The 23,698-nt window shown below is 35.8% G+C and overlaps 1 pseudogene; it reads right to left on the minus strand.

The window, feature by feature from the left end:
* Nucleotides 1-19,499: 19,499 nt before the first annotated feature.
* Nucleotides 19,500-20,599, minus strand: LOC110305780 (heterogeneous nuclear ribonucleoprotein A3 pseudogene; annotated as a pseudogene).
* Nucleotides 20,600-23,698: the final 3,099 nt, after the last annotated feature.

Raw genomic sequence — 23,698 nt, forward strand, 5'->3', positions numbered from 1 at the left:
ACAGTTCAAAATATTTTAAAGCTCTACTATGACAACAAAGTTGATATCCAACATTGAATATGAATGTATAAATACATGTGTATTTGTTTTAAAATAAGTTCTATCCATCTTGGTTATGTTGTGGAATATTTACATTATAACTCTATATTCAGTAACTCAGTCTTTATTTGTGTATTTACACACACACACACATATGTCAAAGTAATTATTACCAACTACATAACCCTGTGTCTTGTATCTTAATTATGACTTAGTTTATCACTCTATTGAATAAGACATAATGGGAAAATGGGAACTGAGTGAGAGCACACACACAAACAAACACAAACACAGCTAACAAAAAAGTCATTAGGCAATTTCAAACTTCAGGTTCTTTATAAATGATGTGACACTAATTTTAGGTCTGCACACATAGATCCACTGGAAATTCTTCAGATTTAAGTGACAGATTAAGGCACAACTTCCTCCAGAACTTATGCTTCATCTTTGAAGCTTATTATATCTGCAAAAGCAGAGTTTTTGTTCAGTACTGAGCTGAAGTCATGTTCTCTTTACTGTAAATTGACTACAAGTGCATTTTTTAATAATATATCTTAATCATGAATCCTATATGAAAACAAGTAAAAGAGGAAAAATTTATGGAAAGGTAATACCTGTTTGGGGAGATATTGAAGAGTAATTAAATGGAAATCATTAGTAAGCCAATTGATGTTCAATAGATATTTGAAGTTCTTTATTTGTATGTTTTATATATTTCCTATGTAATATTATCTCTCCATAAAGAAATTAACTGTTGTGCATTGATTAGAAATAGTTATTAAAATATATTCATAATATTCAAACATGTTTCAAGCTCAGTCTTTTTTTGAGTTCTGTTTGGAGGTTGGTTAGTTTTAAATATTTGGGCTAGGGTAGATGAGCTACCAGCCTAAGGCCTCTCAGCTAACTGTAGACTAGCCTAAGCTTTACCTGATCTAATTATTTCATCTGACCTTCGGGACCTGGCTAGGCATCCTGTGGATACAATCATCTTCTCTTTGTCTCAGATTGGAAATTTTCAAAGCACTCTAGTTGTTGCACAGGCATGCTAGTTCAAACCTGAATCAAAGGGAAAGTTTACACTTTCTTTCATATAGAGTCAATATTGTTGATCTTATCAATTTAGCAGTTCTTGCCTCTTATATAATCTATAAATCGCATTGCAGCTATGTTCATGTCCCTGATCAGTAAGGAGCAAGAAGTGAAAAAGATAAAGGTTTCCATGTGCTGAGTCCAGTTTTATGGCACTTGGCAGAGTGGATGTTTAATGGTTTCAAGTAAGAAGATATGAAATAGAATTTCCAAAGCAGTAATTTAGCATGGATTAAAATAAGGTTAAAGATCAAAAGCCCAATGTGTTTATTAAGTCTTTTTAATCAGTATCCAAAAAGAATTCCATTAAATATAATGCCAAGGAACCCAACTAAGGAAATATCTTACTGGGTTTCACTTCACACAGTCACAGTTGACATGAAATAGGTAAGAAATATCTGCGTACCTTTGCTGTCTGACTCAGAGTCTCAATCCAGGTCAATTTATTAGAACTGCCAATTTGCAGACAACATTGATGGAGTGTCAGAGTACTTTACCCTTCCTCACTCCTAAAATAGTATGCTTTATTTAGTACTAATCATATAATCTCTTCCAACTATTTGTTCCATTCAAAATATGTCAAATATTATTTGTACAAGGGAAATTCTGATACAGCTTTCACTAAATAAAAAAACATTTAAACTTTGCATTCATTTAAAAACTAGCTTAAGAGCAATGACAGTTATGCAAATCTAGTTCTTATTTTCATGTGATTCAAAGTTTCGTTCCCAAAGTGAAATGATTTGTCAAAGAAATACATAATATTCATACATTTTAACTTGATAATGTTTTATTAACTGTAGTATATCCTAATATTCACACAATCTCATTATTTCACCAGACCTGTTAAATCCAGTAGATTTTAATTGTCTGAACCATACAGAAATCATATGACTCTCACTAGGTAATCTATCTGGTCTTGGACACTTGGTCTAAGTTTCTTTCTAAAAGCTCAACAGATATAACAGAAAGCTTGTTTTAGGTGTGGTTGACTTTGTGTGGCTAAGCATCCCTTACTCGGTGACCAGGACTTCACATCCTCTGTGACTGGTTTTTCTCTCTGCTGATGAAAACTCCATCTGTCTGATCACATCAATTGTTTAGCAGTATGCTACATGGAAAAACATTTTCTTTGCTAATGAGCTTTACAGCTTTACAGGACCAATACTAGTCTCTTCCAAAAATCACAAACTATCAGTTCTGCCTCCCCTCAACAATCATAACAGTTAGTATTCCAGCCATGGCAGTCAGGCAAAGATGTCATTTTTCTCTTCTTCGTGGTAATTTTATTAGCCTTTAATGTGTACAATGCTATATTACAAAAATAAAGTCCATCACTATATATGCTCCTATATGTGTGTTTGCATATATATGTGTGTGTTCATGTATATGTATATACATATAATCACATTTTTCTCACTATTTTGTGATATCCTGTATGTCACAAATAACCTCTTTGTTAAAAGGTAAATCACCAAATTTCTCCACAGTGTTTAACTGATTTTGTGACCCTCAAGCAAATATGAGACTGCCTTAGTTATCAGTTATAATTATTGGCTTTATAAGTAGACTTGCTCTCCAGTAGAGATCATCTGTCTTGACTATTATTAACATTTTATTATCCACAAATTTTAGAATTAGGTTGAATTCTATTTCACCCTACACATAAACACACACACATGCACACACACACACACACACGCACATGCACACACACACTTGTTGAGCATTAGATTAGCATTATAATATATCTGCAAATCAAAGTATTATATTTAATATATTTGTACGACATTTCAATATTGATAATTTAAAATCCATGATCATGGTATTCTCGTCACATTGTTTTTGTGTAAAATCATTAAAACTTTTGACATTCTTTTCGTACATCATTTGTTCTAAAATTCTAAGGTCGTTGATTACACCTGTACTATTTAATTTTATTTTCCTTAACATATCACTGTTGCATTCTTGAATACATACATTTACATTTTAATATTTACTTTTACCAGGCATGCTTATTAATTCCAAAAGATTATTTTGCTTATAATCTTTAACACACTCACTGATTTTAGGGTACTCAATAAGGATGACAGTTTCTCTGCAGAATCTGATAAAATCAGTGTGTGTCGTGTGTGTGTGTGTGTGTGTGTGTATGTCTGACATGAAGTGGAACTTTGCCAGCTTTTACACTGAGACACATAATGATTTTGGTCAAATAATTTAGCTTTTGTATTTCCATTTAATTATTCGTTGAATGGAGATGAATCCAAACATCCAGTCTTCTGTGTCTTCAGTAATTTGGTTTCTGTGTTTCAGTCCTCTATTTTGCTTTATGATACCATACATAGTTGGACTTAATGAGTATCCTAATTTGAATTATTATTGTCTATAGCTCTTTGTTTATATCTATAAAGACTGTTTCCACAGGACACAACACATATCTATACCTATATATCTACATCATCTATATCTATATCTATACCATCTATATCTATACCATCTATATCTATACCATATATATCTATATCATCTATATCTATATATATTCACACATACAAATGTTTTATGTAGATGGTATATATAAATTTTTATACTTGACATTTTAAAAATGCATTTAGGTAATGAACACAAAACATCAAACCACTATCATAAAAATTATCTCACATTGATGAAATTCTTTGTTATATTGATAAACACGAAATTATGTGTAAACTAAGCAACAATTCTGCTTAATTGTATTTCTGTAAAACTGATACTTGAATTTTATAGCTGCATTTAACTATTAACTCTGAAAATGCAGAAGTTGGCTTTTGCTCCAATTTTAATGAAGAATGCCTATAGTCATCTTTATGTGAAATGATATAGAAGGTATTTTTTAATAGTTGGAAAATAAGTTTTTTCTTCACCCTGATTTTATTTTATGCAATCCAACATCATATCTCCACCTCTATCTCTAAATATGTATCTATAATATATATGTGTGTGTGTGTGTGTGTGTGTATGTGTGTTTGTATATATATATACATTGAGAGAGAGGGAGGGAGATAGGGAGAGAGAGAGAGAGAAAGAGAGAGAATTTATTTATTTTCAGCCTTTATGGGTCTTTCTTTTTTTATTTTTTCTTATTCTTCATCTTGTAGTTCATTTGATTTTCCTTTAATATTAACATTAGTTTTTGTAGAAATTCCCCTGGCACTGTTGGAAGGTCACTGGGAATTTACTTTCTTTTTTTTTTTTTTTTTTTTTTTTTTTTTAGTTTTTTCGAGACAGGGTTTTTTTGTATAGTCCTGGCTGTACTGGAACTCACTTTGTAGACTAAGCTGGCCTCGAACTCAGAAATCCGCCTGCCTCTGCCTCCCGAGTGCTGGGATTAAAGGCATGCGCCACCACGCCCGGCGGGAATTTACTTTCTTATTCCCAGTATAAATTGAGTACTCTGAAGTTTTAGCATTGTTAATCCAAAAGTATAATATCAAATTGTTTCATAATCCATAAATTGTTGATTAATAAGATTATATCTTGAGTAGAAAATTATGGCATATGTTCACATATACGTTGCAATCAAATGTCAGTAAGCTACAATTAGTGCATAGTGTGACTTTGATACTAATTGAATGACATGTACTTCAATCCTTTTTATATACTCAAGTCATCCTCAAAAGATATCATTATGCACAAAGAAATATTGTGCAATCATTTTTCAAAAACACAATAATCTGAATCTCTACATGCCCCAAGCATTTCAGACAATGCAAACACAACTTGTATTTAGAATCATCCACTTATTTAGTTGGATGCTGGACAATTATTCTGAATGTAATATAATTCAATAGTAGATATTGTTTTTATTTATTTAACCTATTTGTAGAGAATCAATATTACACTTCAAAGTCTGACAACATTATGTAATGAACTCATTCAAAATAACTTATTAGTAAATGAAGGTTCTGAAAAATATTTTGCCAATGGAGCATCACTTGAAAAGCCTATCACTTTGAAGAGCTCAAAGTGAAAGATAAGGAAAGGTGAAATTTAAGTGATTGGTCCCTATGACAAAGCCCCTGTAATATTTAATGACTATTATATTAATATTTATCTTGATATTCATACATGTCTAGCCTGCTAAATATTCATAAAAACTTTACTAGTTTTTAGCATAGTGGAGTAATTCAAAAACTTGACAATGATGACTAATTTAGACTTCAATTTTAGTGATAAGACAGGAGACAAAAGATATAGAATAATTACATGAATTTGCATATATGTTATATATTCAAAATTCTGACATACTTATAGATATTCTAATTACATTAAGGTGTAGAGACAGGAATAATTTAAGAATTCATGATAGGTTAGGGAATTCATGAGTTTAATTATAATAGGTGTCTTGGAAAATGTTGTTATTAAATTATACCTACATTGCTCACATCTGACGGAGATTTTGAATTTGACATTATGGAATGTGACACTTCCTATGTGAATCAATTCTTAATTTTTTCAACATTTTCAACTATGAGGATGTGTGAACTACTACCAAATATGAAAATATTCATCATACTAAAATAATAGAGGCAGTAGTGGCACATGCCTTTAATCCTAGCACTTGGGAGGCAGAGGCAGGCAGGTTTCTGAGTACGAGGCCACAGAGTGATTTCCAGGACAGCCAGAGCTATACAGAGAAACACTGTCTCAAAAAGAAAAAAAGAAAAATCGAAGAATATCAAGTGTCACTAGGCAACCTAATTAATACAAGTGATAACAATTTACTAACATACTGTTAGATGTCTACATTTTTGTCAGAAAACAAAACTTTAAAGCATATGCTAAAACTCATTAGAGAAAGATAGCAATAAAGAAGAATTATTTTAAAAAATAGAAAAGAAAAAGTATACTTATCAATAAAGTTTCTCCATGGGCCAAAATTTTAAACTCAAAAGGACAAGGTGGTGAAAGTTGGTGTGGGTTCACTTGACATTCAGAAAAAATGTTCAATTCAAAGTTTTAGGACCATGCCATTTTTCTTGACAGTTGTATTTTGCATGTGGATTGTTGCATAGATTCAATTTACAAGTCCTTTTACCCTGAGTCCTTTTTGCAAAGTGCAGGGACTGAGAAAATCCTCATCAGTAAGTTGTACCAAGCCCTATCTGCCATCAATGGGGCTAGATCAATGTCTATATCACATGGGAAAATTCTTGAAACAGAATCAGCTCAAGGGAGAAGACAGGTTTGACTCAGCAGGAGACAGGAAAGTTTTGCATGTTAAGATAATATGTGTTGTAGAGCCAGGTGTGGTGGCTCACACCTTTAATCCCAGCACTTGGGACACAGAGGCAGGTGGATTTCTTAATTTGAGGCCACCCTGGTCTACAGAGTGAGTTCCAGGACAGCCAGGGCTACACAGAGAAACCCTGTCTGGAAAAACAAAAACAAAACCAAACAAAAAATATGTGTTGTAGACCTAGTGTGTCTGCACAGTTAAACTTCCAATATGCAAATATCTAAGCCACACCCTAACTGGAGTTTGTTGATTCACCTTTAAAAAGGATTACCATTGTTCCTCTTTCAATCCATGAGCAAATCAAGATATAGACCACTGATTCTCAACACATAAGTCCTCCTTCGGCATTAATGGCCACCTGCTTTTCTTTTACGGCCCTAACAGTTTTGGATTGCTTTGTTGCCAGGATGAATTGAAACCTAGATATTCTGGACTCCTAGCTAGCAAAAGTAACTTCATTTTCAATCACTGTGTCATATCCTCTGAGAAACATGGACTTTAGTATTATGAATGTTCTGAGGCTGTTAGTAGACATCAAATAGCATTGCAATGCTTCCAAATACTTACTTACATCTGAAGACCAACCTGGTAGCCTTACCTAAGGATTATATATTTGCAATGCACAGTATTATTTACAGTCCTTCTTATAACTCAGTCACAGTCCAGCACATCATGAGACCTCTTCGTTCTCCATACACTTGTCTATTAGAATTCTCAAATTTGCACATGTAATGCCCATGTGATGTTATCTGCTCCTTAGCTCCTGACGTGGTCCCTGACCCACAGTAACTTCATAATTAACTTAATATAGTATCTGACTCATGATTTCCCAGTAATAATTAGTTAAATTTCTCTGACAAACAAAACAAAACAAAAAACAAACAACAACAAAAACAAAAACAGACACTCCCCAATTCCAAACCAAACCAAACGAAACAAATAAACAATCATAATTGTATGGAGGATGAAAAAAATAATAACTGAATATTTCTGTTATTGATCTAGGAGAAATCCTAGAACATGAATAAAATACAAAAAGAATTCTGCCTCAGACTCGCTGCGCTGTTCTATTTGTGAGAAAAGAATGAAGTGTGGATAGGGTGTCCAATGAAAGCTTGGTTTACATTCGTGAATTGTTAACAATTACATGTACCTTTTTTTGTTTTTGTTGTATTACTTTCTTTTATTTTTGTCTCATCTATTCCTTGTGTTTTGGCATATCATACTTTACATTGATTATATGGACATAATTATATACTGAAATGAGGATGAATTTTACTTAATTTTTAAAATATTTTTGTTGCAGTTAGTCAACAAAGAAGCAAAATTAACCCTTGGTTTGATATGTACTTGGGACAATGTATTGAAAGCAAACTATTCCAACAGCAAAGTGATATCAGACTTAAGTATTTTATTTCCAAATAGAAGGCTCTCAGCTTGCTTTCATAAAGGTTCAGTTATTTGCTTATAAAATCTAAAGGTATGGATTCTCATTACTTTTAGCTTTGTGCACTAAAGTAAATTAATTACCACAGAATAGCCTGAAATTTGCATTTAAACCCAACTTAAGACTTGGATAATCTTCAAGTTTCTTAATTGAAAATTAATGGCTTTCTCTTAAAACCAATGCAAAGTCAACTCAGTAGTACATAATTCTTATAAAACTGTTGGTGCTTCCTTGGATGCTAGCATTAGCAACAGCTCTCTGCTTTCAAGTTTCCAAATGAATCCAGGTCATATTTCAAAAAACGAAGACTAGTCCAACTCATAATTTATATCCGATCCTAGTTGAACATAAATAGTATTCAAAAAGGAACAGGAATAACTAAGATTGTCTGAATGGTTAAACCTTTTATTTCTTTGTTTTTTTTTAACTTGTTTTAATGTGTGAATTGTTTTCACTGGCTCATTCAGCAATGTTGTACTCTAAGGATTCTTTTTAATTAATTCACTTCATTCTTAGATAATTTTTTATACACAAACACGCACACATACACACACACACACACACACACACACACACACACACACACACACACATATATATATATATATATATATATATATACATCATATAACTATATGTATATGTACACAAGTCATTCAATTCATTCTGATTATTTTCTATCCATGTATCCATGTTCTTATCACCCCACAGACTTCCTCAAACACCTTTCTCTTTACCAGTCTCTTTCACATATTCAAAATATTAGATTTTTTTTGTGAGCCATTTAGATAAACCAAGAACTTCTGCATGACCTCTGGATTGGAGGTATCTATTAGAGCCTGGTGTGGTCACCAGTCAATACACAAATTTATGAACGACTCCCTGAGTAAAGAGCTGTATCAGTGAGTAATATGGCCTCTTGAGCCCCTCCTCTAAAATTGCCTGAGTGAGAAAGTAACCAATCTTTTGCACTCTAAGAGCAGAAGAGTCCATAGCTGCTAAGTATTAATGATTGCAAAAGCTACGTCTTGCCTAAAAGTTAACAATTCACAAGACTTTATCTATATATTCTGGCTGCTAAACGATTTCTGAATCAGTGTCCACAAGGTTCCCTGAACCTTAAAGGAGATGCTACAAATGTCTTATGTGGGGCCAAACACTCTTTAATCACTTTTCTAAACACTTGTGCAATCATCACACTGCATTCACAGATACTAGAAAGTAGCTTATCTCATTATGGATGAGAATAGCATACATTTCTGTGTATAAACATCCATATTTAGAAAGTGGCTTAATGCTATCTCAACTTAGTTGAACCATGTTTTCGCTCGCCACCTACACTCCAGGACCTATATCATCCCTTGCCATGGGTTTTAACCAGGTTTACAGACATTAGGCACTAAGTCTATCCTGTGGAGTAAGTCTGAAATGCCATCAGAGAATGATTGATTAGCCCCAAAGCACGTGTTCCATTAGTGCATGTATATAGTGTCTTCAGCTTATCCAGATCCAGTGAGCAACCGAGAATAGTAGGAAGAACCTGTGTATTTGTGGCCATCCTCCCTGACTAAAAGTCATAAGAAGGCATCCCACTCCAGACACTGGGGTTTTCATTTAATTAACTCACAGCATTTTCCAACCATACAAGTTGTATCCCTTTAAAGTCTTCTAGTTGTTGTTTAATGTTTCTAAATTCTGTTATAATACGATATTTTTTATGTCTTTTTCATTTGGTTTAATCCACAGCCTCCCTTCATTTTCCTACCCCCTCTCCTGAAATATCCTCTCTCTCTATTTGTCTATGACATATATGCTCTACAGTCTGCTCTCTTTTTAGACATCTCTTACCAGTGATCTGTTTCTAGTTTATACAAGAGCTTCAAGTTGACTTTATCAAACTAATTATTTGAAGTTAAAAATGGCACACAGCACTCATTTGTTTCTGTACTTTGGTTTATCCTGTGTAATTTCCCCCAATTAAATCTATTTACATACAAACCTAGCACTCTCCTATGGTACCTGTACTGGCTGGTTTTGTGTGTCAACTTGACACAGCTGGAGTTATCACAGAGAAAGGAGCTTCAGTTGAGAAAATGCCTCCATGAGATCCAACTGTAAAGCATGTTCTCAATTAGTGATCAAGGGGGAAAGGGCCCTTGTGAGTGATACCATCTCTGGGCTGGTAGTCTTGGTTCTATAAGAGAGCAGGTTGAGCAAGCCAGGGAAAACAAGCCAGTAAAGAACATCCCTCCATGGCCTCTGCATCAGCTCCTGCTTTCTGACCTGCTTGAGTTCTAGCCCTGACTTCTTTGGTGATGAACAGCAGTATGGAAGAGTAAGCCCAATAAACCCAACTTGCTTCTTGGTCATGGTGTTTTGTCCAGGAATAGAAAACCTGACTAATCCTTCCAGTCGGCTCCAGCACTGGGTCACCTTGGGCGCAGAGTCGGCAGACATCCCCAAGGCCCCCTAGAGGACTCTCCATGTGATCTTAGGACCACCAGTGAGTGGAACACAACTTCTGTTCCAATCCAATCACACGGGACCTGAGACAGCATTAGGGAAGCAGGAAACCCAGCCTGACCAGGGTCACAAGTCCCTCCGGTCAGTGCCAGCACTTGGTCACCTGGGCAAAGAGATGACGGACACCCACAAGGTCCCTAGAGGACAGCTTCTGAGACAGACCCCATTACGGGCTCCAGACATCCGGGCACATTCCCTACCAGAGGAGAGGTGTCTGATCTGCCCAGGAGGGCTTTGCCAGAGCTCCTAGGGGAGCCATCTTGGTTCCCAGATCCCTCTGACACTAGTCTGTGCAGGTGAGAGTGTGGACTACAGAAGCTAACAACTTCTGTGACAGGCTGAAGCAACACAGCTTCTGGGACAGGTCCTGTTTTGGGTCTTCATCTTCTGCCAGGAGGGAGGCCCAAACGCCAGGTATCTGTGTACCTTCCCTGTAAGAAGAGAGATTGCCTGCAGAGAGGGCTCTGACCACTGAAACTCAGAGGAGAGAGCTAGGTCTGCTGAGAGACCTAGGTCTGCTGAGAGAGGCTAACAGAATCACGAGAGGAACAATCTCTAACCAGAGACAACTATAACAACTAACTCCAGAGGTTTATCAGATGGCGAAAGGCAAACATAAGAATCTTACTAACAGAAACCAAGAATACTGACCATAATCAGAACGCAGCACTCCCCCCTCACCCAATCCTGGGCACCTCAACACACCCGAAAAGCTAGACCCAGATTTAAAAGCATATCTCATGATGATGGTAGAGGATATCAAGAAGGACTTTAATAACTCACTTAAAGGAGAACACTACAAAAGAGTTACAAGTCCTTATAGAAAAACAGGAAAGCACTTCCAAACAGGTGATGGAAATGAACAAAACAATACTAGACCTAAAAAGGGAAGTAGACACAATAAAGAAAACCCAAAGTGAGTCAACGCTGGAGATAGAAACCCTAGGAAAGAAATCTGGAACCAAAGATCAGCAACAGAATAAATACAAGAGATGGAAGAGAGAATCTCAGGTGCAGAAGATTCCATAGAGAACATCAGCACAACAGTCAAAGAAAAAGCAAAATGCAAAATGATCCTAACTCACAACATCCAGGAAATCCAGGACACAATGAGAAGACCAAACCTATGGATAATAGGAGTAGATGAGAATGAAGATTTTCAACTTAAAGGACCAGCAAATATCTTCAACAAAATTATAGAAGAAAACTTCCCAAACCTAAAGAAAGATATGCCCATGAACATACACGAAGCCTACAGAACTCCAAATAGACTGGACCAGAAAAGAAATTCCTCCAGACACATGAAAATCAGAACAGTAAATGCACTAAAATAAAGAGAGAATATTAAAAGCAGTAAGGGAAAAGGGTCAAGTAAGATATAAAGGGAGGCCAATCCGAATTACACCAGAGTTTTCACCAGAGACTATGAAAGCCAGAAGATCCTGGACAGACGTTATACAGACACTAAGAGAACACAAATGCCAGCCCAGACTACTATACCCAGCCAAACTTTCAGTTACCATAGATGGAGAAACCAAAGTATTCCATGACAAAACCAAATTCACACATTATTCTTCCACTAGTCCAGCCCTTCAAAGGATAATAACAGAAAAAAAAAAAAAAAAACAATACAAGGATGGAAACCATGACCTAGAAAAAGCAAGAAAGTAATTCTTCAACAAATATAAAAGAAGACAGCCACAAGAACAGAATGCCAACTCTAACAACAAAAATAATAGGAAGCAACAATTAGTTTTCCTTAATATCTCTTAATATCAATGGACTCAATTCCCCAATAAAAAGACATAGACTAACAGAGTGGCTACACAAACAGGACCCAAAATTTTGCTGCTTGCAGTAAAATGACAAATCTCATGGAAAAAGACAGACACTACCTCAGAATGAAATGCTAGAAAACGATTTTCCAAGCAAATGGTCTGAAGAAACAAGCTGGAGTAGCCATTCTAATATCGAATAAAATCGACTTCCAACCCAAAGTTATCAAAAAAGACAAGGATGGACACTTCATTCTCATCAAAGGTAAAATCCTCCAAGGGGAACTCTCAATTCTGAATATCTATGCTCCAAATGCAAAGGCAGCCACATTCATCAAATAAACTTTAGTAAAACTCAAAGCACACATTGCACCTCAAACAATAATAATGGGAGACTTCAACACACCACTTTCAACAATGGACAGATCATGGAAACAGAAAGTAAACAGGAACACAGTGAAACTAACAGAAGTTATGAAACAAATGGACTTAACAGATATCTACAGAACATTTTTATCCTAAAACAAAAGGATATATCTTCTTCTCAGTACCTCATGGTACCTTCTCCAAAATTGACCATATAATTGGTCACAAAACAGGCCTCAACAGATACAAAAATATTGAAATTGTCCCATGCATCCTATCAGATCACCATGGACTAAGGCTGATCTTCAATAAAAACATTAATAATAGAAAGCCAACATTTACATGGAAACTGAACAACACTCTTCTCAATGATACCTTGGTCAAGGAAGGAATAAAGAAAGAAATTAAAGACTTTTTAGAGTTTAATGAAAATGAAGCCACAACATACCCAAACTTATGGAACACAATGAAAGCATTTGTAAGAGGGAAACTCATAGCTCTGAGTGCCTCCAAAAAGGAACTAGAGAGAGCACACACAAGCAGCTTGAAAACACACCTAAAAGCTCTAGAACAAAAGGAAGCAAATTCACCCAAGAGGAGTATTCATATTCTTAAAGTGAATCTCTTCTAAAGAGATTTTATATCTTATAAATTTATCAAGCCTGACAGCATATCCCTCTTGTTTGTTCTGAGTGTAAAAAAACACATTGTTCCCCTTTTTCTGACTTTTATATGTTTAAAATCTAATACTCTGTGTGTTTGTGTACAGTTGAATGTGTATGTATATATTTGCATCTATGAGTGTGTGTTTGCATACACAGACACACACACACACACACACACACACACACATATATATATATATATATATATATATATATATTTATATATATATATATTATATTATATGTGTTTGCAGATAAGTCCTTTAATTACTAATCAACTCATGAATGTAGAACTCTTGTAGATTTCTTCTCTCTCTGCACAATTATACAAACTGAGGAAAGGCCATATATGTCATAGAAGTTGGCTATCCAGTTTATATAACTTCCAGACACACGGGGAAAGTCTCACTAGGTTGGCCTCTGAAGTTTCAAATTGACAACACCCAGACTGTGAAAAAATATTTTTCTTTGTTTAAATTAATCAATCATATTTTTTGTTATCGTAGCAGAGAAGACAAAGACAGAAATTGGTACCAAGAGGTGGAGTATTATATCACATGACCGATTCAGGGGAACTTCTCTGACAAGAATTTAGCATTGCTTTGTAGGACTCTTAAACACGGGTCTCATGGGAAGGCAGCCTAAAATCAGAAAAATGGAGTGACAACCTTCAACTCAGAAGTAATCTGGGCCATGCAGGGAGGATATTCTTTGTCATGCCGAGCTTGGTTGAATTGCTGTAGTCAAAAGTTCAACATGAAGCAAGACATGAAAATGCCAGAAGAAGTTAAGTTCAAGAGAAAAAACGTGGACTTGGAACAATAATTGTTCACATCTTACTTTAGCATGGAAGCCTCTGAATTCAGAAGTTAGTGAGTAAGGGGGTTCTCTGGTGTCACTCAATTGGTGTGGGGGGCATCTTTTTGAGGAGATGGATTGCCCATAGAACCCTGACCTAAATATAGATGACAACTTCTAAAGATTTACCAAGATACTGTCTTACACATAAAACCCCCATTTGTACAGTTACATTTGTAATTTTTAAGACAGTCTTGTATAAACCAAATTTGAAGCAGGAGATAAAAAGTTTAACCAGAGGCAGGTCTAAAAGATGACCGTCGGTGTCTCTTCATCTCAGTAGTGGCTCAGAACTAGAGAAAGTTTTTAAGTAAACCCATGGAAACCAGCAGAAGTTTCTGAATAATAGCTATTTTTATTTATTAGCACAATAGTAATTATCTGGCTATGGTAGATTGTTAAATATATTGCATGTTATAAAATTCTGAAGGTAATAGTGATTAGTTTTCGGAGGATGTTGAAGTCATTTAACCCGCAGTGGTATTACAGTAAGTAACTTGATTAGGTGCCATGCTACCTATTACCTTAATTATACTGCTTATTGATGTAATGCCAAAATTTCTACTCTTTTATCAATTGGAATACCTACACCACAATTACTCTATACAATACCTAAGCCTGTTCTCTTTCCTCCGTGGCACAATGCCTTCTGACAGTGTGATAACGTGCTTCTGTGAGTTTTGGCAATCTGCCATAAAACATTCCTATTTGCAAAAGGAAAAAAAAAATCTTGTGTCTCTCTTTGTATATCTTTATGCTAGAAAGCAGAGTCATTTACATATTCCAAAGCCAAACTGACACAGTCACAGGCTGTAAAATGATGCTATTTAGAATAGGAGGGACAAACATTTCAAAATGCCATGCCTTCGAAGTATTTCATAGTATGGACTTGGTTTCTCGTGGAATTAATATCACCAGCATGAAGGACCATCTTCCACAGGAAGACAAAGGTTACTCTTTCTTAGCATTACCTGGGAAGACTCTCTTGGCAAATCTAAATTTTGAATTTCTGTTTACTAATACATATTTCATTTGAAATATTTATGGTAAAATTAGTCCTTTCCAATAATACTTAAATAAAAATAGAATTAATCTGTTTTATACACCTTTGTGCCATCATAAACTATGAAATAGTATCAGATCTTCATTCCCAAACAAAATTGCATTCAACAACCAGACACTTTGTTCACCTGCAGTATAAATATATAAAAAGATATACAAATTTCAAAAATCTATTTAACTGTACTAATAAAATTTACCTAATATCTGATTTAAAGTAATTTATCTTCAACATAATGGCAGTGATTTGATATAATTATTGAAGAGCTAACCGGACAGATCCATGGGTAAAGAAGCTGGCCACCATGACAACCTCAATTACATCTTGGGACCAATACAGCAATTCTGTAGGAGGGAACAAACTAGTTTAAGTTGTTGTCCCCTGTATATAAGTATGGAGAGAGAAAATATAATTGTATTTTCTTAATTTAAGCTAAAAGAGATGAATAAAAATGCATTCTACAAATCCTTCCAAGAAGTAAATATGTCCCATAAAATCATATAAACATGAATTACTACCAACAGTTAGTAAAAATCTATATGAGAAGACATTGCCAATGATGAAATATTTTAATACATAGCATCAAAGTTGAACCAGGTGAACAATGACAGAAGAAACATTTGCAACTAATTTTGTTGTCTGTGAACTCTACTTCTTAAAAAATTTTTTTTTCCTTCATTGAAAGTAGGCTCTTTTCTCATAAAATATATCCTAGTTATAATTTCTCATCTCTCTCCTTCTCCTAGTTTCTCCCCATGACCCTCCCCTTCAGATTCACTCGTTTTCTGTATCTTATTGGAATAGAAAAAAATGTCTAAGAAATAACAACTAAACATGATAAAATAAAATATATTAAGAGGAAGTAAATTTTTCTTTCTTTTTTTTAATTTTTTAATATTTTTATTACGTATTTTCCTCAATTACATTTCCAATGCTATCCCAAAAGTCCCCCATGCCCTCCCCCCCCCCACTTCCCTACCCACCCATTCCCATTTTTTTGGCCCTGGCGTTCCCCTGTACTGGGGCATATACAGTTTGCGTGTCCAATGGGCCTCTCTTTCCAGTGATGGCCGACTAGGCCATCTTTTGATACATATGCAGCTAGAGTCAAGAGCTCCGGAGTACTGGTTAGTTCATAATGTTGTTGCACCTTCAGGGTTGCAGATCTCCTTACCTCCTTGGATACTTTCTCTAGCTCCTCCATTGGGGAAGTAAATCTTTCATATCAAATTGTACACAGCAACTCAACAAGAGGAAAGAGTCCCAAGAAAAAACAAAAGAGTCAGAGACCTGCTCATTCCCACAGTTAGGAGTCTCTGAAAAACGCTAAGCTAATAGCTTTAGCAAATACACAGAAGACCTGATATAGACCCCTGTAGTCCCTGTGCTATCTGCTTCAGCCTCTGTGATAGATGAGCCATTAAAACCTAGGCTCACAATCAAACATATTTACTAATATTTTTAAATGTTTAATTCAAATATTATTCTTTCAATTTTTGTTAATGGAATTAGGGATATTTAGTTTACAATATTGTTTAATAAAATATGATTTACAAATTCCAGAATAAAGCTGATATTCTAAAGGAAACTTAAAATTTCTAACAAAATTTCCCAGCAAGAAGGTGAGTGGCTAGACTAACTGGAAACCCTGCCATATTGAAAGCCATTATGTTGCCTACAAGGAAAAAAATAATGCCTCGCACTGCGGTTAGTGCTCTTACACCAATGAGAATCCTGTGTGTGAATCAGTGATGCATCTGAGAGGCCAGCCTTGAGTGGATATTGGGTAATCAGGACCTGATGTACTGGAAAGTGACTATGGAACCGTTCTTTTATTTTTTTTACTATTTATAGTTTTCATAAAGAAAAATGTTAAACTTGAATACAGTTAGAATAATTAATTGCAAAAACATGTTCATCTGACTACTAACATTTTACTTACTATATTTGCTTCAGTGCCCATGGTCTTAGTATAATGAAAATCAATTCCCAGGTCTTCCTATTATAATCCTACTAAACTCTCTATTCTGTTATTTTAAATTTTAAGAATTTCTCATGTAACAATAAGACCAATTTACGCTTATATATTTTTTTAATCTTTGCTTCATTCCCTTAACAATTTCTACTTAGCATTTGAAGTAGTGACCACTTACAGTTTCTTTTGGCTCTTGCTTTCACAGTTTGTCCTCTTTCTTTTTGGGCTTTCATTGTCAAGCTTCCTCCATGAAAACATAGCCTAAACCTGAATTCTTCCTTAGAACACTTCGCTAACCATTTCAAATTACAGGTTTGTAAATATTTGCAGATAAGTGATTTTTATTTTGTTATATTTCAATTGCATATTTACATTCTGAGAGTGTGTATGTAGATATCAGTATGCAAGCAATAGGAAAAAGGTATGCATTTAAAGATCACAAGACAATTTATAGAGCAGGCTTTCTCCTAGGTCCAATTCTGCTGGACCCCAGGATTAAATTTCAGTCATTAGTCTTGGAAGCAAGGACCTCTGCCTACTGAGCCATCTTGTCAGCCCAAACCATTAAGAGATGAGGCAGATAAGGCAATGTGCAATCTTCCACAATGAATATGATACATGTCATTAATATATAGACATATCAAATCTTGAGCTGTACATTTTCCTATTGTGTGTATTCATTTGTTTATATCCTAACATCTCCATACTGCTAATCCCCAGTATGCAGTTCTCTTCTAAGATTGAGATCCAACTACTGCTAGGAACCTGGATTTCAACATTAACCAGGACACTAAAGATTTTCATAGCTATTATTGCTCATGATGATGAAGAAGAAGAAGAAGAAGAAGAAGAAGAAGAAGAAGAAGAAGAAGAAGAAGAAGAAGAAGAAGAAGAAGAAGAGAAGGAAAAGGAGAAGAGAAGGAGAAGGAGAAGAGAAGAGAAAGGAGAGAAGAGAAGAGAAGAGAAGAGAAGAGAAGAGAAGAGAAGAGAAGAGAAGAGAAGAGAAGAGAAGAGAAGAGAAGAGAAGAGAAGAGAAGAAGAAATAAACCCTGTTGCCCTCCTGAGCTCCCATCTTCTTAAAGTTCTCCTCCATGAGATCAGTTTCCCAAGCGACACATAAGGCCCCAGTTGTTTTCCTTTTCTCTTCCACATATGTTCCAACAAAAGCAGTTCCAAACTTTCTCTCTAATCTATACCTGTTCTCTGAGAAAACCCCACAGCAGCTTCCATGCTTGTCCCCATTAGGTTATGTTAGGCTCCATGTTTCTGGCCTGGTTAACAGTATTCACATCCATACACTCTTATTCTTTCCAGGAGATGTAGGATGCCATTTTGAAGCATTTTCTAGTTCTGTACAGATGACCAAGAGATATATAGGTACATGATCTATCCTATGCCTTACCTCTTATTCCTTCTCCAAACCTCAAGCACCTCTAAATGTCTAGGGTTTTTAGACCTTCTCCTCTGTTGCTTTGCCATGTGTAATATTGTTCTCCTTTAATTTTTAATTAAAACTATTTTAAAATTTCATGAGAACACTGTATTTATGTCATTTATACCTATCCTTTTCTCACTTCAAGTCATCATGTACACCTTAACCTTCTCATAAATATGTAATTGTTTCAGATTATTATAGTTACATACATATACATGTATTGTACACACTTATACAAGCATACACACGCATGTGCACATGCACACACACACACACACACACACACAGCATACTGAGTCCATTTAGGGCTAAACATCTATCCGTGAGCTAGTCCCTGAACTTATATGTCATATAATAAATAACCTATACCTAACACTCAGGAAAAATTATAAGAGAACACAATGATTGTAAGAATCAGATGATCAGGATGCCTGATGCTAAGTAAGGTCTTCCCAACATGGCAGGGAAACTACAGCCATGAAATGTTAACAATAAGACCTGCATAGGGACACCAGAAGTTGACATCCTGTCTCTGTTAGGGTAATTTTCCCAGGGTTTGAAGCCTAGGTGAAGAACTACAGGCAGTTAGGACTGCAAAGAGGACGATTCAGTATTTTGGGGTTTTTTTCTTTTTTTAAAAAAAATTTAAAAATTCCTTAATTTTTTATTCCTGGTACCACTACCACAATTTGCAGGGCAATATACCTGATGTAATGAAAAGAAAAAGACAAAGACAAAGCTACAACAGATAAAAGACCTCAGGAATGTACATCTAATTGACACTACATTGCATTAATCAATAGCTGCACTTTTTGCAAACTGTGGCTATGACAGTCCTGAACCAGAAGGGTTTCCTGTTTAAGCTGCAGTAACTTTTCTGACTATGGATCATCGTTCCTTCTGTGGCAGATTTTCACAGTTCCTCTAATGCATCGGGGAAGACTGTCTCAAAGTAACCTGCAGCTTTCCTGACAACTCCTTGCTCTCTCTCCTGCTAAGAACTGTAGCCGTTTCTGTTTTATTTTAAAACCTTCTGCTACCATATCCACCACTTCCACCTCGAGATCCATAGCCACCACCATAGGGACTGCCTGAGCTTCTTCCACCAAAACTGCCCCCCTTCATGGGTCCACAATTTGATTGTTGCTGTCCACTATAATTTCTAAAGTCACTATAGTTTCCACCACCACCATAGTTACCCCCACCAAAGTTTCCTCCTTCATTGTAACCATCGTATCCTCCTCCTCCTCTACCATATCCATCACCCTGGTTTCCATATCCTGGTTCACAACCTCCATAACCTCCTCTACTGCTGTAACCAAGACCACCACCATAGTTGCCACCATCACCTCCAAATCCATTATATCCACCATCACCACCTCCATAACTACCTCTGCTGCCACCACCTCCACCACAATAGCCACCTCTTCCACCAAAGTTTCCTCCACCACCTCCAAAGTTTCCTCCATGAGCCATAAAGTTGCCAGATCCACCTCCACAACCTCTCTGTGATCCAGCAGACTGCATCTCTTGTTTAGAAAAGGCCATTTTCACTTCACAATTATGACCATTAATAGTGTGGTATTTCTGAACAACAATGTTATCAACTGTGTCATGATCATCAAAAGTTACAAAAGCAAATCCTCTCTTTTTCCTATTCTGTCCTATCCTATTCCATAACCTCTATAGTTTCAATCTTGCCATACTTTTCAAAGTCGTCTCTCAGATTATATTCTTCTGTATCCTCTTTAATACCACCAACAAAAATTTTCTTCACCGTTAAATGGGCACCAGGCTTTACAGAATTCTCTTCAGAAACAGCTCTCTTTGGTTCCACCACACACCCATCAACCTTGTGTGGCCGAGCACACATTGCAGCACCCACCTCTTCAACACAAGAGTAGGTCACAAAACCAAAGCCTCTGGAACGTTTTGTTTGGGGATCTCTCATTACCACACAGTTTGTAAGTGTCCCCCATTTCTCAAAATGTTCTCTTAAGCTATCATCTGTGGTTTCAAAGTGCAGACCACCAATCAACAGCTTCCTCAGCTGCTCCGGTTCCTTTAGATCATGGCCCTCCATTTTGAGACCAGACTTGCCTCTTCCAACTCGAGTTCAATATCTCAGTATTTTCTTTTTCACAGTGTTTTGGTTAAGCATTCCATTCTGCTTGTAATCTCTCATTTTCTCAATCTGATTCCCTTTCAATGTTCTTTTCCCTCTATGAACATATATCTATCCCATTTTTTACCATATAGTGGTTCAGTTTTTATCTGTTCTTAACTATCCTATATAATCCCTAGCAACTTACTTGAGGCTTGGCAATATGATTTACTCCTGTTTGTTCCCTTGTGTATAGTAAGTACAGGAACACTGTATCTTTCAGAAAATGAACACATAAATGATCAGGGCCACACAGTAGATGCTATGCAAATTCAGGCTAATTGCCACCTTATTTCACTAAATCATGGGTAGACAAATAATAATAAAATAGGAAAAGTCAACTCTAGCCTGTAAGTTAAGGATGTTGGGACCTGTAAAGAATGTTTGTTTTTCAATTGTTAATAAAAGACTATTTTATCATAGAGAAAACAGCAAACAGGAAACCATAATGAGCACATTCAGAAACAGAACTGTCAACCAAATAAGATAAATGTCACCCAGGAAAATCCGTGAGTCACATTCCTTACTTAAAGCTCTATCTTGTCCTCTTTGTAGCACTCACATTTGCTCTGTAGGTTTGATAACTACATGAAAATTTAAAATTATGTAATAGTTTATTAGTCAAATAATGCTAGAAGAAATTGAAATGTCCTTTATACAATGTAATAATTGAACAGCAATATTTAGTGCACATTAAAGTTTAACTTCAAAATCCCATAGCCCTGTCATTGTTTTTTGTGGGGTTTTTTTGTTTGTTTTTTTTTTTTTAACTGAATTCTTTCCCACAGAGTGCAATTGAGGCTTCTTCAGAAAATGCTTGGAATCCCACTTTCTTAATATTATTTGTAAATGTTATAAACAAACCTTTTAATAAGGAGAAAAATGTACAAAACAAACATGATAGCTATAATGACTAGCTTTATTTTAACTTGACACAACATAGCATCATCAAAGAGGAGGAAGCCTCAATTGAGAAGAGAGATCAAGCTTTGGGCAGGGAAGACTCATAGGGTATTTCCTTAATTAGTGATTGATGGAGGAGGCTCTAGGTTGATGGTACTGGGCTCTAAAAAGTTGCAACCTAACAAACTATGAAAAGTAAGCAGTAAACAGCATCCTCCATGGCTTCTCCATCAGCTCCTGCCTCTGAGATCTGGCCCCGCTTGAGTTCCTGTCTTGACTTCTCTTGATTATGAGCTGTAATATGGAAGTGGAATCAGAATAAAGCTTTTGCTCCCCAAGTTTCTTTGGTCATGGTTTTTCATCACAGCAATATTAACATTAACTAAAGATCTTTGAACCCTAAAAAGCTAAACTCTCCCGTCCTGGTTTGGTTCTACCCACCTAAGAATATGGCTAGTTGGAATCTGACCTAAGATTATGGCTAGTTGGAATCTGACCTAAGAATATGGCTAGTTGGAATCTGACCTAAGAATATGACTAGTTGGAATCTGAGAATGTGATGTTACTTAGCATTGGAATCGTTGCCTGTGTGAATAATGTAAGAATATGATGATAGCAGCGCCCCAGATTTAAGCATTCTCCAATTAAAGGCAGAAATGGATATGAAATATATGAGAGATAAAAGAGAAATTCATGGGAAGAAAGAAATAGAAATGCCAAGAGGCAACAAATTCAATAGTAAGGCCAGGAAGGAGTCTGCCCAAAGTTGTTCACCAGAACACTGGTCCTGCCACAGCCTTGAAGTCTGATGTGTGGTGAAGAACACATGGCTGTTGTTTTAAGATGTCAGCTTGTGGTTGTCACAAATACCTTTGTAAACTAAATACAACACATAATATAAATAAATAGATAAATATGCTACACTGCATATAGAATCTACATGAACATAACGGCAAACCATTTTTTTTTAAAACACAATATCACAGGAAGCTGAGAAAGAATAGAAATTGCAAATGCTGCCTGGAATAGTATTTTAAACATCTTGTTTAAAATTAAGAATGATTCAGTAAAAGTGGTATGAATTATAAGAACAAATGGAATAATTTGTTTTGTAAATTGCATTGTGACACTATTTTCTCCAGACACAAAGAAACAATAGAAAGATTCAGTAGGCTTGTGGGGGAGGAGAAGGAATGTGTTCCCAGTACAATGTTTTCATTTTTTCAGATAAAGCTACTATAAGCCAAAATCTGGTGTGATTATTCAAATGGTAAACACCAGCAAGAGGGATGGGCCAGAGTAGTGAAAAGGAAAAAAAATATTAACCACAACCTATTGAGGTAAATTGCTTGTGCTACCGGAGAGGACAAATCTGGTTTAAAACACTTTGTATATCAAAATGATACTTAAAAATAATATATACGGGCTGGAGAGGTGGCTCAGCAGTTAGGAGCACTGACTGCTCTTCCAGAGATCCTGAGTTCAATTCCCAGCAACCACATGGTGGCTCACAACCATCTGTAATGGGATCTGATGCCCTCTTTGGGTGTGTCTGATGACAGCTACAGTGTACTTTAAAATATATATATATATACCCTTAAGCATAACTTAAAATAATTTGCATCATGGTGGAACAGTCTGGAGAAATTTTGAAACAAATTGATATGTTTAATTGCTGGATAACAGCCAGGTACAGACCAGACATGAAATTTTCTTATGAAAATAATCATTTTCAAGAAAAAATAATAAAAACTCAGACCCTCATGTCTGGAGATTATCCATACACACACACACACACACACACACACACACACACAAACATGTCATATATTTTATGTGAGTTCTCATGTCTATTATATGATAAGGACCAGACAGGGCACCGTGTTGCACTTGAGTAGTGTGCCATGATAATGGAGTACCTATGTCCTGGAACTCATTCTATAGACCAGGCTGACTCAGAAATCCACCTGTCTCTGCCTCCCAAGTGCTGGGAATAAAGGCATGCGCCACCATACCTGGCTTATGCCTGACATTCTTATAACAGATTTTTCTGTTATGACCTGTTTGTGGCTGTCTTGGTATATTACATTTCTGAACATTCAGGAGAGTTCAGCA

This window comes from Mus caroli, unplaced genomic scaffold (assembly GCF_978045245.1).
Source record: "Mus caroli unplaced genomic scaffold, Mus_caroli_1 scaffold_13, whole genome shotgun sequence".
In the NCBI taxonomy this organism is placed as follows: Eukaryota; Metazoa; Chordata; class Mammalia; order Rodentia; family Muridae; genus Mus; species Mus caroli.